The sequence below is a fragment of the Ostrinia nubilalis genome, chromosome 2, assembly GCF_963855985.1.
Source record: "Ostrinia nubilalis chromosome 2, ilOstNubi1.1, whole genome shotgun sequence".
NCBI classification, from domain to species: domain Eukaryota; kingdom Metazoa; phylum Arthropoda; class Insecta; order Lepidoptera; family Crambidae; genus Ostrinia; species Ostrinia nubilalis.
The window spans coordinates 5,542,180-5,558,665 of NC_087089.1; the positions used below are offsets into that span (position 1 = coordinate 5,542,180).

General features: G+C 36.6%; 1 protein-coding gene across 1 annotated transcript in view; it reads right to left on the minus strand.

Annotated features, from left to right (window-relative positions):
- Positions 1-16,486, minus strand: part of LOC135080602 (ras GTPase-activating protein raskol) — a 149,100-nt gene that overhangs the window by 50,858 nt on the left and 81,756 nt on the right. The window lies entirely within an intron of this gene.

Consider the following 16,486-nt stretch of genomic DNA (forward strand, 5'->3'; position numbering starts at 1 on the left):
TATTTGCAAGCGTACTGCTGCTGCATTACAACACACACGCATTTGATTTGCCACCGTTGCAATTACTCAAAGTGGGCGATTTATTGAGTAAATATCATAAATTCATAGTTGACACGAAACGACTATACCAATCATCGAAAACAGGCTGTAAACATTGTATGCACTATAAGTAGCTAGCTGTGGCAGTTAACATTACGCAAACCGACAATGACGAATTTAAAGCTCTAGAAAAGTGGTACTCTTAACACAGAAAACGTAACTAACTTGAGCTATAACGAGTCAAGTGCAGATGACGAGGCACTCGAAAACAAAAAGTATTGTTTCTAGTGGAACAAAACCGGGTAAGCAGGTCCCTATTGTCCCATGGGCAGAAGGGAGTTGGATAACATTGTATTATGGCTCAGGTAGCGGCATGCGGGCCTGCAAGATGTCCCGGCATGTGCGGTGATTTGCCCAGCACCCGGCGAGGCAGATGCTTCCTCGTGGATTTTTTAACACGTAATCCAATATCGGGTTGCTCGCGCAGCTGACTTATCAAATCAACTAAATTAAATTACCATGCCAAAATTTGCGTCGCACATGCGAGAACAGGATAAGATACACGCCTTTTTAGCTAAAGGAAAATGAGTCAATTTATCAGACAATACCAAATACAACAAGATTTCGACAGATGATCGTGTCTTTCGAACGAAATCACTGACTACGATGATTCATTCCATTATTGTCGTGATGGTGTGATCGTGTTAGTTAGCACGCTGAAACCGAAAGTTTGTGACGACTTTTTGTTCTGATCGTCCAAGAAAATGTATCGCTGAACATGACAAGTATTGTGGCAATGTTCAATAGGCACTAAACTCGTTCGTGTGGATCTAAACGGCCTTTTCATTGACGGCAACCGAACCGCGAAGCGCGGCCTCCAGTCACGCTGAATACCACCGAAAAGTTATTTCAGTTTCAGCATAGATATTGTTCATAAAAATCATTGTACTATATGTGAGAATGCTTGATAGATTCATGTTACTTATTGTTATGATTGAAAATTTGAAACCAATGTTCTGCTAAGTACATAGTTAAGATACAAACATCAACTTGATGACAGAACTCATTGAAATAATTTCTTAATCATTATGCTTTAATAATTTTACATCCCACACGACACAAGAAAGAGAATTTTAGAAAGCTGGTTTTTATGAGGAAAGGTAATTACAAAAGGTAATTGGTGTTTTGTTAGGCTTTTAATAATGCATTACGTTATGTATGCAAGCATTACTTTTTCACATCGCAATCAACTTTTATTAGATGTTTCTTGTTTGTATTCTTGTTATTTAATAAACAATGAGTGATTGTAAAGTTCCAACAATTGTGGTTAGTAATCTTACTAACTTAATTGAATATAAGTACGTGGAAATCACCCAGGGTGAGTGATCCATGCAATGCAAGTGACACACTGGGCGATCGTCTATATTTAGGTTCCCTTACACGGCGAGCCAGCGACGTGTGATACGAACGTTAGGGCCGATTGAGCCAATCAATGCGCTGTTATAATTGATTAATAACGGCACGTTGGCCACAGGGCCACTGTCAACGCAACGACCCTATAAAACTTGACATTCAAACAAAAACATAAACATCTCTCAAAAGTTCGCCTTAAAGTTCAAGCTTTCGTAACGCTTTATGTAACTTTCGAAAACTCTTTACAAACTTACATGAGCTTCTTTTGAACACTATTCGTTCGTTGCAAATCGAAAGTAAGAGGCTTAAAAGCTTTGTGTAATAAGTATTAAAAATCACATCGTAAGAGAGAACGGGGCACTGAACCAACACGGTTAACACTTGACAAGAGCGTTATATTTCACGAAACAAGCACAATGTGTGTTCAGGGCTTAGACGCAGACCGCGGAGTTCCTGTGCTTTGTGGCGACAGGACACTGACAGCGGAGTGAACTCGAGAACGTGACGTTATCGTGAGACGTAGCTACGCGCTACGATGTCCTAAAAGTTATGTCACTACGTACGTTGTTTATTTATATTTTCACTGCACGATACGAGTACGTTAGATTGTCGTTGGTGACGCGGACGACGCGCGCGCGACGCGGGCTGCTGGCGACTAGGGCTGTTTACCAACGCGCGGCGCGGCGCGGTGCACCCACCATGAATAACGCCCGCTTTCATATAAAAAACCCGGTGCGAGCGATAAGAATTATCATATCGCGGCAGGACTCCGAATTCCATGGGGCTCAAGCCACCACACCTAACAAACGAAGTTAACTAGTAATTTGAATATTGTGTTAATTAATTTTAATAACAATTCTTCAAAACAATTACAGGCGCAGTGTAAACTGTTAAATGTTTGACATTTGAAAATTATGAAAAAAATATCAGGCGGTTATTTAGCGTTCATGATAATGTAATCATTAAAATTACTCTTCGCATAATTATGTATGTTAACATTTGTATTTAGTAATTAAGGGAATGAATGACTGTAATTCACTTGGACAAACTGGCACCGATAACTAAATGAGGGCACGCGTGTGCATTTACGATAATTTGGTAGTAGTTTCCTTTTCACTACGGGCATGGAAACAAACGCGTTGGCATTTAAGTAATGCCGTACTTATGGGCTACAGTAGCAAAGACGATACTTGACATAAGGTTGTAATTTGAAACTGGATAGCCACGCATTACGGTGCGAAAGTAGAGCCCTCTATCTAAATTACATGATTATACCATTTCAACGAGATCTTCGAGTCGGCTGTCTTACAACACAATTAAGGCGAGTGAAAATAACACTGTCTATTAATGCAAAGGGAGTCGTATAGAAAGCACCTAATTGTTTATAAGTTGGTGATTTATCGCGGCAAACGCCGGAACAAATGTATAAACATTGCTTTCCTCGGCTATAATTAACATATACCTAAACAGAATAAAAGCCCGGCGCCGACAGTCTGGTGTAAAAAGGAAAACGAAGATGGAACTGGTGGGCTTAACCCGCTGACTCACGGAGGACCTAATTGTACGTGGGCCAAAGATAACGTACCCGATATGAAATAAATACAACTAGAGAAAGTTATTCTACAGGTGAAGCGATAACCATATCACAAAGTGCGGAAATTACAAATAGTCTGTTCTCAAAATCTAGATACAGGACGATTCTATTTAGAACATAGCTATTGTTCTCGTTAGGCAGAACATTGACGCATAAAAAGCTCATAAACATAGAAAATGAAGGTTAATTTCGCACAGTGGTTCCGCGTGCGCGGCCTGATTTTGAGTTCCGTGCCAAAAATATGATTCCCGCAGTAAACGGCAATGCAGATGTGCCATTTCACGGGTACGAATTGTGACATGCCCGCGTTTTACAAGGCACAGTGGGCACCCCTCGTGATATTTTCTGACATTTTGTGTATGACTTCGAATCATGTTTTGACATTTACAAAAATAGCATTTTAATATTCAGTGATAAATATGACGCACTATGGAGCGAAATTGCGATTTATGGACATAGCGATTTTTTTCACAATTTCTATTTGAAAAAAATACATATCGATAGGTTACGTTATTCTGATGAATAAATGCTGCACAAGTTTTTCTCTAAAACCAATAGTTTGACTGGAAAAAAATATTTTCCATTTTCGTTGTATGGAATGAAACATAAAGTGGTCGATTTCGACTAAGCCTTGACAGATCTTGCTTTGAAACTACTTGAGCCTTGTTCTATGGCTTGTTGACTGTAATCCTACGCTATCAGCGCGCGTCCAAAGTTGCCCGTTCACAAGTTATGAGGTTCTGAAAAATTTTAAAAAAGTAAGTAAAAGTGACTTTTTTTTTTAATATCTTTAAAGATTTAACAAAAATATAAAGATTTTATACGTTAATAATGTAAATTAACCTTAAATTACTGCTAAAAACACATTTTAATAAACTTAAAAGGAATTATATCAGCGATTTTTTTTCACAATTTCTGTTTAAAAAAAATACCTATCGATAGGGTATGTTATTCTGATGAATAAATATTATGAACGTTTTTCTCTAAAACCAATAGTTTGGCTGGAAAAAAATATTTTCCATTTTCGTTGTATGGAATGAAACATAAAGTGGTCGATTTCGACTAAGCCTTGACAGATTTTGCTTTGAAACTACTTGAGCCTTTTATAAATAACTTGAAAAAATCGAACTGCCTAAGGCGGGAATTGAACCCACGACCTTCCGCTTGCCGGGCGACTGCTCTTCCAACTGAGCTACTTAGACACTGGATGAACCCGTCGAAATTTTCAAGTGTAATACGCTGTTACGGCCAGCGTTTGTTTCATCAATGTTGAGTATACCTACCCTACATCTAACAGAAATATTGTTGCAAATATTTAACTGTCAGTTAAGATGAAACAGCTCTTTTACATAGTTATTTATTTTTTTTAGCGTTAAGAGTCGCATCTCAAACTAATTTGAAAATTATAAATAACTTGAAAAAATCGAACTGCCTAAGGCGGGAATTGAACCCACGACCTTCCGCTTGCCGGGCGACTGCTCTTCCAACTGAGCTACTTAGACACTGGATGAACCCGTCGAAATTTTCAAGTGTAATACGCTGTTACGGCCAGCGTTTGTTTCATCAATGTTGAGTATACCTACCCTACATCTAACAGAAATATTGTTGCAAATATTTAACTGTCAGTTAAGATGAAACAGCTCTTTTACATAGTTATTTATTTTTTTTTAGCGTTAAGAGTCGCATCTCAAACTAATTTGAAAATTATAAATAACTTGAAAAAATCGAACTGCCTAAGGCGGGAATTGAACCCACGATTATTAAAATTGATTAGAATTGATTGATACAATTAGAATTGATTACACTTGAAAATTTCGACGGGTTCATCCAGTGTCTAAGTAGCTCAGTTGGAAGAGCAGTCGCCCGGCAAGCGGAAGGTCGTGGGTTCAATTCCCGCCTTAGGCAGTTCGATTTTTTCAAGTTATTTATAATTTTCAAATTAGTTTGAGATGCGACTCTTAACGCTAAAAAAAAATAAATAACTATGTAAAAGAGCTGTTTCATCTTAACTGACAGTTAAATATTTGCAACAATATTTCTGTTAGATGTAGGGTAGGTATACTCAACATTGATGAAACAAACGCTGGCCGTAACAGCGTATTACACTTGAAAATTTCGACGGGTTCATCCAGTGTCTAAGTAGCTCAGTTGGAAGAGCAGTCGCCCGGCAAGCGGAAGGTCGTGGGTTCAATTCCCGCCTTAGGCAGTTCGATTTTTTCAAGTTATTTATAATTTTCAAATTAGTTTGAGATGCGACTCTTAACGCTAAAAAAAATAAATAACTATGTAAAAGAGCTGTTTCATCTTAACTGACAGTTAAATATTTGCAACAATATTTCTGTTAGATGTAGGGTAGGTATACTCAACATTGATGAAACAAACGCTGGCCGTAACAGCGTATTACACTTGAAAATTTCGACGGGTTCATCCAGTGTCTAAGTAGCTCAGTTGGAAGAGCAGTCGCCCGGCAAGCGGAAGGTCGTGGGTTCAATTCCCGCCTTAGGCAGTTCGATTTTTTCAAGTTATTTATAATTTTCAAATTAGTTTGAGATGCGACTCTTAACGCTAAAAAAAAATAAATAAATAACTATGTAAAAGAGCTGTTTCATCTTAACTGACAGTTAAATATTTGCAACAATATTTCTGTTAGATGTAGGGTAGGTATACTCAACATTGATGAAACAAACGCTGGCCGTAACAGCGTATTACACTTGAAAATTTCGACGGGTTCATCCAGTGTCTAAGTAGCTCAGTTGGAAGAGCAGTCGCCCGGCAAGCGGAAGGTCGTGGGTTCAATTCCCGCCTTAGGCAGTTCGATTTTTTCAAGTTATTTATAATTTTCAAATTAGTTTGAGATGCGACTCTTAACGCTAAAAAAAAATAAATAACTATACTTGAGCCTTGTTCTATGGCTTGTTGACTATAATCCTAGACTAACAGCGCGTGCACAAAGTTGCCCGTTCAGAAGTTATGAGGTTCCGAAAAATGAAAATTAAAGTAAGTAAAAGTATCTTTTTTTGGGTATAAATCTTTGAAGATTCAACTAAAACATGAAAATTATATACTTTAGTAATGTAATTAACCTTTTTCTTGTCGTCTTATCTAAAGAAAAGTCAATTTTACTTACTTTCATTTTCATTTTTCGGAACCTCATAACTTCTGAACGGGCAACTTTGGGCGCGCGCTGTTAGTGCAGGATTATAATCAACAAGCCATAGAACAAGGCTCAAGTAGTTTCAAAGCAAAATCTGTCAAGGCTTAGTCGAAATCGACCACTTTATGTTTCATTCCATACAACGAAAATGGAAAATATTTTTTTCCAGCCAAACTATTGGTTTTAGAGAAAAACGTTCATAATATTTATTCATCAGAATAACATACCCTATCGATAGGTATTTTTTTAAACAGAAATTGTGAAAAAAAAAATCGCTGATTTAATTCCTTTTAAGTTTATTAAAATGTGTTTTTAGCAGTAATTTAAGGTTAATTTACATTATTAACGTATAAAATCTTTATATTTTTGTTAAATCTTTAAAGATATTCCAAAAAAAAGTCACTTTTACTTACTTTTTTTTAATTTTTCAGAACCTCATAACTTGTGAACGGGCAACTTTGGATGCGCGCTGATAGCGTAGGATTACAGTCAACAAGCCATAAAACAAGGCTCAAGTAGTTTCAAAGCAAGATCTGTCAAGGCTTAGTCGAAATCGACCACTTTATGTTTCATTCCATATAACGAAAATGAAAAATATTTTTTTCCAGTCAAACTATTGGTTTTAGAGAAAAACTTGTGCAGCATTTATTCATCAGAATAACGTAACCTATCGATAGGTATTTTTTTCAAATAGAAATTGTGAAAAAAATCGCTATGTCCATAAATCGCAATTTCGCTCCATAGTGTGACGTGACGACTTTTTCTAACAAAATTATTAGTGTGTAACAAAATTTAAAAAAAAAATACTTGCGCCCAACAAACGATACAAAACAATAAAATTAATAATATTATCCCTAATTAATGGGTATCATTTTACCGATTCATCATAAACCGTATTTCAACATTTATTAATAGACGGTCATAATTAATAATTGCTTCAACGGTGATTATCACTACAACAATAACATGTAGCTCCGCCGATGTAACAATAAATACATCCATATGACATAATCACTAACAATACGTCTCAAATTAATCATAACAACTTCCACTAATTGAATACCAATGATATAATAGTTATAATAGTTAGTACAACAGCTGATATAATATTTCAATTAATTAAGTATAATACATCTAAGCCTATAATTAAAATTGAATCACTTTAACTACGCATTTTTTTTAGGTATATGTGGTGCAATATTTAGATATAAACAAAGTACTTAATATTATTTTTGTGGATTTTTTAGTTTAAACATGTTTTTTTTAAACAGAATTTAAAAGCTTTAAGCTTGCATCTCATATTTTTGTAAGAGAATGTTCGATAAAAAAACGTAATTAGTGTAAAGTTGCTGAATAATCGCGGTAAACTTGATATATTGATACACTTTTTTTCTTGTTGTTTCAAAGAAACCAGGATTAACTATTAGTTCCAAGTCCATATCAATTTACAGACAGTTCCAGAAGTTTTCACGCCCACATCACGCGTTTTATATCCCGCAGTGATGCAGTTCAATTCGACGTGGAGTTTAGACAGAGAGACGATTCCAAACGCGCCGATGTGAAAATAACTTTGTAAACAAACTGGACTACAGCTTGGATGTGTGTGGCTATGGTTGCCAGGCGTGCGGGATTTTCAGGATTTTTCCTAAATACATAATATACAGGGTGTTTCAAAAAAACCCCTAATAACTGAAGGGTATTTAATAGACGTCTATAAAGAGTCCCTTGTTAATTTCTTACAGTCATAGCGACATATTCAAATTTCGGGTAAATTTATGTAAAATAAAAATATCGATTATAAAAATTCCCATCACTAATTTGGGTTCATTGTCCTACCAGGAGTGACCAGGAGCAACTTTCTATGTTCACGCCCCCGGCCACGCCTCATTAAAACATTCTGTGCGCCTAGTATTTACTAGGTATTATTATTATTTAATACCTACGGAGAAAAAAATACACGCACGTCGTTAACAAAACAACAAGCATTCAAAATTATGGTTAGGTACATACCTACAAAAGTGGCTCAAAATGACGTCCTCCTTGCTGCACGCATATTCTTGCCCGTCTTGTTATTCGCGGCGCAAAGTCAGTAGGAATCAATTCCTGTGTGCGGCGGTAGTGGTACGGATGTTGACCATCTTCTTTCAGTGTTCGCCAAACTGAAACATGGTTCATTCCAAGTCGCGCCCCGGCGCGCCCTGTACTGGTCGTCGGTTCGTCTTCAAAGAGTTGCAGAACCTCTTCTGCACGCATTTCGTTTGTATTTGGGCGTCCACTAGAACCCGATCGATGAAAAGAGCCCGTAGAATGGAGACGTGTCACCATATCATGGAAACACTGATACGACGGAAGCCGTCGCTGGTCAGCCGCCGGTCTACCTTCGATAAACTGTTCCCGATAAAGTTCACGGGCTTGAGTTAAATTTCCATCAGCTCGAGCCACACACAACATCATCTCATAATATTCGGAATTAGAAAACATTGCCATTGTAGCAAAACAACACAAAACACAAAGCTTTCGAAAGTAGTTAAACGATAGGAAAACACACCGATCACGCACGAAGCATATGAACGACTAAATCAAAGAAGAGCCGACGGCCGGTGTCGCGATCTTTCGGCGCTTCCGCAGTGCAAAGTGGTGCGAACGGGATCGTGCCACATGCCAAATTTTTGCAACTTCTTATTATGACAATGCAACATTTTAACAATGATTTTAGTACGCTAATTTTTATTTCGCAGGTAAAGGAATGTCGCAATGTCGTTTATGTACCTACTTTGTCTACCAAGTTACGTCTCATTTTAAAATAGAAGAAATGTTAATGAATTCTCAGATTTATTTTCATATCAACATTCTAAAGCGTCCCTTAATAATTTTCACTTTTACAAAAGCAGCCTAAGACTGATTTACACGTATTAAGTAGTTAAGTAGGTAACTAAATTTTAACTTAATTTTAAGTCTATGTCCAAATGTCTCATAATTAGTATGAAACTGCTTATCAAAAGGTGTCAAGTGATAAGCCCCATCCACTAACTTACCCGAAAAATGAAGGTAAAATTTAGTTATCTACTTAACTACATAATACGTGAAAATCATCCTTTAAGACTTAATTTTAAGTGATTAAATTGCATTTAAACGACATGCAAATTCAAATTTAGTTACCTACTTATTACGTGTAAATCAGCCTTAATCATTTGTAAAACTTGATGTGAACGCCTCTGTACCTACTAATATCTAAAGATAGAACACTATTCGAATTCCGAACCTTGATGATCTCGTGTGGGAATCGAACCCGCGTTTTCCGCAATCCCGGTGGCTAACCTTTGAGCTACCGAAGCCCCAATGGACCGAACTAATCTTTAACCTCCTTAATAATAATATGATAAAACATGCAGCGTCCCATTGTCACTTGATGGTGAGTGACGTAGACAACAACGGGACGCTGCACGTGCTGTCAGCAGTTACAGTCGGCAGCTCGGTTCCAAATAGTACCTTAATTTGTTCATTTAAGAAAAAACACTACAAATTACAATGATGAAAAGACATTGCATTGCAGACTTGTTAGACAGTATTGTACTAGATAATAATCCTAAACGTGTTTACACGGGAACATTAATTGCATCTCTGTTAATAATAAACTTTCCTCTTAAACTTACTGCAACATCAGAAACATGACTGTTCTACAATTAATGTAAAACCAGAATCAGCTAGCCAAATATGCATTCCGAAAACAGATGAGTATGCAATTCAAATAGTTGTGCTTAGACGAAAGCTGATGCCAAGTTTGAATTACATAGATTGCGTTTTTCGTGTAAAGGTCAGTTTTTTTTTGCTATTTTTGATTTATTTTGTTTGACAAAGAGATAATTACAAAACGATTAAATACATGCCATTAAGTAGGTAGTGGCTAAACTTAAATTTAACAAAACATTGAGTGAATGTGTTCAAACACGCAAAGTAAATAATAGGCTCGGCGAGTTAAGGAACAAAGGTCACCTTCTCTTTGACTGAGCCTCAATGTTTACACGTTCTGATATCAGTGCAGTGTCAATAACGCGCACCTACTTAGTATTTCTCCCATACCTTTATTCAGCCGCCTTGTTTAGTTTAAGCATATTAAAGTAATGGCATCCCGTGATTATGTTCTAGCATTACCTTTGTAATAAGTTTACGTTTACAGTAAGAGTTTGCTGAATTAGAATTACATACACAATCTTAAGAGTATTTGTACCACCAAAAGTTTAACATACAAAAGGCATAATGTTTAAAATTATTTGTGTATAAAAAAATATTGTTGGTCCGGAATTAGTACGCAATGCATATTTCGGCCCATTGTGTACCAGGCGCGCAGCGCTGCGCACGAGTTAGCCGTTAGAGTGGGCGCCGGGGCGGGGGGTGGTGGGCTCCAGGGCGGGGGGTGGGTGTTCCCTAGCCCACTCACTAATGAGGTTGCCAACATTTTCTTTGGGTATTATTTTAATTTTTCATTGATTTTTAAGATTTTAAGTTTAAAAGTACGAGACGATTTTGAAATTTATTAAAGAAAGGTTTACGAGTAAATAAAAGCATATTTTTTAAATGAATAGTTTAACAATTGGCCGCGATCTCACCTGATGGTAAGTTAGTATTACGATATTGTATCATGCATGAATCATGCCTGACTAGTAGACTAGGCATTTATGTGTTTTGAAATAATGATTATGGATGTGAGTAGTTAATGTTTTTTGATTTTCTGTTACGACAAATTTTATCGAATGGAGGGAAAAACTTACACGGAGTTGTACGATACGATGCTGCATTATGACGTCATGTTCTTCATACCAACTTAAAATTTCATTTTTGGGATATTTGAAAAATGTAATAAGGCGCCCCACTCGCCCCCGCGAACGCGCGGGTTTAAAAGGTGCCAACCGTTACTATGCAAATGTGCAAACTCAAAACATGCCACCAAAAAAAATTCTAAGTAAAAATGTTTACAATCACTGTCTATTAGGGTTTCGTAAAAGAAACTGAAAACCCAAAATGCTTAAGCTCAAGCACTGATGTTTCCCTAGTACTTTTGCTTCCACGTTGGCCTTTCTTTGAGCACTTGCCTTACTAAATAAAATGTTCGTCAAAATGTACCTACGTTTTTTGTTGTTGTTATTATTATTATTTTAGAATTGTTTTAAATTCTCAGCATTTTTTTAAATGCCGCTATTAATGTTATTATTATTGGCAAATTATTACAAAATAATAATAATGGTACAGATGCGTTCACATCAACCTTTTGCTGCTTAAATAAGACCCATTTTTCAAGGATTTTGTAAAATATGATGTGAACGCCTCTGTATCCAATGACTACTCAACAAATTGTTAAAATAAAAAAATGAAATAAAACTAAGGCCTCATTTACGGAGACGCCGGGCATCTTACGCTGTGCGACCAACTGAGTTCAAACATTGGCATTGTGTGTGCATAAGTGCTTTTACGGAAAAGCGATTTAAGACGCGTATTCTTGAAATGGAACGTTATTTGCAGCCGAATCCTGCGGATGGCTTCGATGCGTCTCACACGGCGTTTATTGTTGCGGCATGCGTGGCAATACTCGCTGAAGGATTCACCGCGGGAAGAGAGGTTGGCACACCACTTCACCCGACTCGCATCAATATTTTTTGTGTTTATCATGCGCTGCGGCTCCGTAATTATGAGGCCTTATTGGTGCTTATGGTGAACTTACAAACGGGTTACTAAATGCTTATTTTTATACGGAACACAATTCAATCTTACTCCTGGTGGTACCAGGAAAGGTACTAGGAGTAAGCTAAAGAGGGGCGGAAAGATGGGCGGAAATGCAATTTCAAAGATTAAATAATAACAGAATTCGACTAAAGGTACGGTAACGTAACCTACCTGGAATTTCACGGATTTCTTTATTTTTTTCTGTTGTCTAAGAATGTTTGAAAACTATCATTAGTAGTGATGTTGCTATCGGAAAAAGTTATTTACTTACGATTTTTTTTCCATCAAGTGGCCTGGTTTCGATAGATGAAGTTTTCACAAAATTTTTCAAATGTACGTACACATGTAAAGTGTTAGTGAGTACCTATTTAAAATGTTTATTTAACGAACAAACATGCTTTGAACACATCGATAAAGGAAGTAGGCAAAAAATGCGGCTAATTGACATTCTGAAAAATACAAAGTCTATGATTTGCGTTCGATGAACCCCGCTGCAGCTGATCGATAGTGAGGGAATTCATATCGATATTTTTGGAAACTTTCGATGTACGTTATTTCCAAAACCGTTCAAGATATGACAATAGGAACAACGGCTTCTATTTCAGATTGTTTCAGTTTCTGTGCCCTTTCAGGCTTTAGGGGGTATTTTGAAACACCCTGTAGAGTTCAAATGTGTTTGCGATCGTAACAACTGTACTTAATTCGCTTTTTTTAAACCCTGATTTATGTGGGTAATTCACTATTGTATCTCATAAAATCTGACATGAGGATTGTTGTATCTTAATAAGACAAAATAAAAGAAGAAAAAGAAGATAATGTGCATAATTTTTGATGAAGCTACGATAAAATATTTACTTAAAAAGTTTATTTACATGAGACGTCTAGGTTTAAGTCATTTAGTAAGACCAAGTCCAATCAGTCAAACTAATCTAGGATACTTTTTATTAAAAACAAAACATACGTGCAATATTTTTTCAAATGTAGCCCGTTATACTGGAGACTATACCTTTTGTATCCCTGAAAATTACCTCCACGTAGTGACCCTAGCGGACGCGTCGTAACGGTGCAGTGTGCAGTGTGCAGCATCCGGCCACCGGCTGCCCGCAAAAGTATCGAATTAATCAGCCCTTCACAGCCGTGAGATAAACCCAGTAATGTTCGTACTTCGCCGCGCAATTATCATAATGATGGGAAACTATTTAGGTCAGGTTTTGTTCGTTAACTCGTACGGGTTCGCTCGTTATTTACTCACGGAATAAAGCGATAAATTTGAGTTTTTGTTACGATAACTGTTGCTGTCATACCCGTCTGTCTGTTCTACATATCATACATGAAATGTCTTGGAGCGTTGTATAGTCATCTCCATACAAATGACTCTACCACACGCCTTCGTAACGCACGCCGTACTATTACAGTCAAAGAGTATTATTTTACACTATATTAATATTTGATATATTAGTTTATAAATGAATACGTTATTATGAACTATCGGACCATATGAAATGGCTTTAATTTAATCAACGTGAACCATGATTAAACTGTAACAACTTTCATTACTACCCGCGCTGCAGCACAAAGGGATTTTAATTAACCAGATAAGCGCTTTGTTAACAGTTTCAACGCCAATATATCTCACTAGCGGAAGCTAACAGCGTATTTTCGATTGTGTTTTCTGAGTGGGCTTTCGGCATCGAATGAAAATACGAAAAGGCTTGTTCCATGAACAAGTATACCTGTGTATCCACGATAAACTTTATTATGGTCAGTAATTACATTTACCCAGAAGTATTAGCATTTAAAAGACTGATAACGATCTTTTGTAGACCTTCTTACACTTTCACCAGCCTTTATGCGCTTCCCCCGTTGTTCTCCAGATAAAATCAAGACATTTTCCAAATTCACCAGCGTATAACGTTTAGTCAAATCTCAAAAACCAGCGCGGAAGTAGCGGACCAAAACAGCGGAAAACGGAGGCATTAAGATAGCCATCTTGAGTTTACGGAATGAGTGAAGGAATTACTAAGGCGAGATTGAGCTGGTAACACTAATTTGTAAAGCTAAAAGTGAGACCGTTCATTAGAGAACGCAACTTTATAAGTTAGGTTATTACGGTGTCTAAAATGTGCTGGGCCATTTTACTCAAGCAAAATCTTTCAGAATTTAAACATATCAGGACCTAAACACTGAAGTTGATTTTCCTGAATTGAAATTTCATCAGTCCCATCCGGTAATTTGGGCCAAATTACTTTATTAACGATTCTTTTCCGTCTACGGATGCATAATGACAAAACGGCAACAAATCACAGGTCATGCTCTACATGATGATATAATACCAATTAATATGCTTGTATAATTTACAACAGTCCAGTAAAATTGCCACATACGAATATTACATAATAACATTTTGCTATCGAGTATTCAGGTCTATGTTTATAAGTTACTTTCAAGACTGGATAGAAAATTGTGCGTTTATTTCCATTCACCGAACTAAATAATTATTATTTTTTACGAAAAAATAAGTAACGTTAAACATTGGGTTTCATTCAAACTCTATGGGAAAATAGCGTGTTGATAACTCATAAAATACATGAATTCACTGGTGGGTGATGTTCCCTAATATCAAAATTCAATCAGCATCAATTTAATACTATTACATACCAAGAATCTCGATAATACACCGAAAAATTCAGAAACAGCAGACTTACCTGAAACAAGAAACATAAATTATGAATTTTATTTATTTACACATATAAAAAGTAAATACATAAATATAGTGTTCTTGTTAAGAATCATTCTTTACCAACATTGGTCATACATAAAAGGCTGTACTTCTACATCAGACTATAAATTGTATTGCAAAATAACCCCTATTAAAACGACATAAGATGTGTGTGTTTAGCTTGTCTTTACAAGTGATGCATTCTGTATTTGCATGTACCCGTCTGCCCAAAAAGGGTCGCAAATGTTGGCCCGAGTACGCCGTGACTCAGGGCCTAATGACTGCTGAATCATTGTTTTCATCGGCCTTAACGCCCCGGCTCTAATCATTCAATACTGCAGACATGTTAAGGCCACTTTATTAATAATCTTCTTCAAATACTCTACCTCGAGTTAAGTGATGGTTTATGGTTATAAGAACATAATGTGTATATGTTACAGGAAATGTATGAAATCCGTCATTGTATACAATTCCTAGGATTTGTGTATAAGTCCTAAAATCATCCGGAAAGTGATGTAAATTATGTTAGTCACTTTTCCTAGGAAATTTACACATTTCCTAAACAGCAATCGGAAATGTAATTAAGATTTCTTTTTTTTCTCCGAAACTTAAATGGCGCTACCGCGCCGCGGCCGCTGTGTATGTGTAAGGTCGCAAGTCTAACCTAACCTAACCGAGACTTTTTTATCCAGCTACAGGAGTACTAAAACCTTCATGCCAATAATAGTTAAATAGAAGAGATGTTAAAATTAGGGTTTTCCAATACTTCAGCGTAATATGCGTGATGCCGAAAGAAAGGTATGCCAATAGGCAAATATTTTTTCAGCCAAAGTATAATAGTGTAAAAACAACTTTCAGGCTAAACAATAATAGTTGTGAATTAAAAGTACCTATCGGCCAATATGGTTTGGCTAAATGAAATTTTAGGCGTACTGAGGGGCACCCGATCACACGACCGCGCTTGTGCCGCTTAGTTTTATACATTTCCTAATACAATATTGGAATTCTATAAAATTCCTAGGAAAAGTATACATGTCCTAGGATATGTGCGTATTGAAAAATCTCTGAAGCAATATTTTATACATTTCCTAAATAGCTTCGGAATTGTATACATTTCCTAGGAATAGTATACAATTCCTAGAATTCATACATTTCCTGTAACATATAGATTAATTACTTAGGTAGAACGATATGACCGACTCTGCAGTAAAAGTTGTAAAAAGTCATAGACATAAATCGGGACGGAAAGTTTGGCTCTCTACAAAAAACAAATTAGAGGAAATGTATATGTTACAGGAAATGTATGAAATCCGTCATTGTATACAATTCCTAGGATTTGTGTATAAGTCCTAAAATCACCCGGAAATGTGTGATGTAAATTATATTAGACACATTTCCTAGGAAATTTACACATTTCCTAAACAGCAATCGGAAATGTAATAAATAATTCTTTTTTTTCTCCGAAACTTAAATGGCGCTACCGCGCCGCGGCTGCTGTGTATGTGTAAGGTCGCAAGTCTAACCTAACCTAACCGAGACTTTGTTATCCAGCTACAGGAGTACTAAAACCTTCATGCCAATAATAGTTTAATAAAAGAGATGTTAAAATTAGGGTTTTCCAATACTTCAGCGTAATATGCGTGATGCCGAAAGAAAGGTATGCCAATAGGCAAATATTTTTTTCAGCCAAAGTATAATAGTGCGAAAACAACGTTGTGAGTTAAAAGTACCTATCGGCCAATGTGGTTTGGCTAATGGAAATTTTAGGCGTACTGAGGGGTACCCGATCACACGACCGCGCTTGTGCCGCTTAGTTTTATACATTTCCTAATACAATATTGGAATTCTA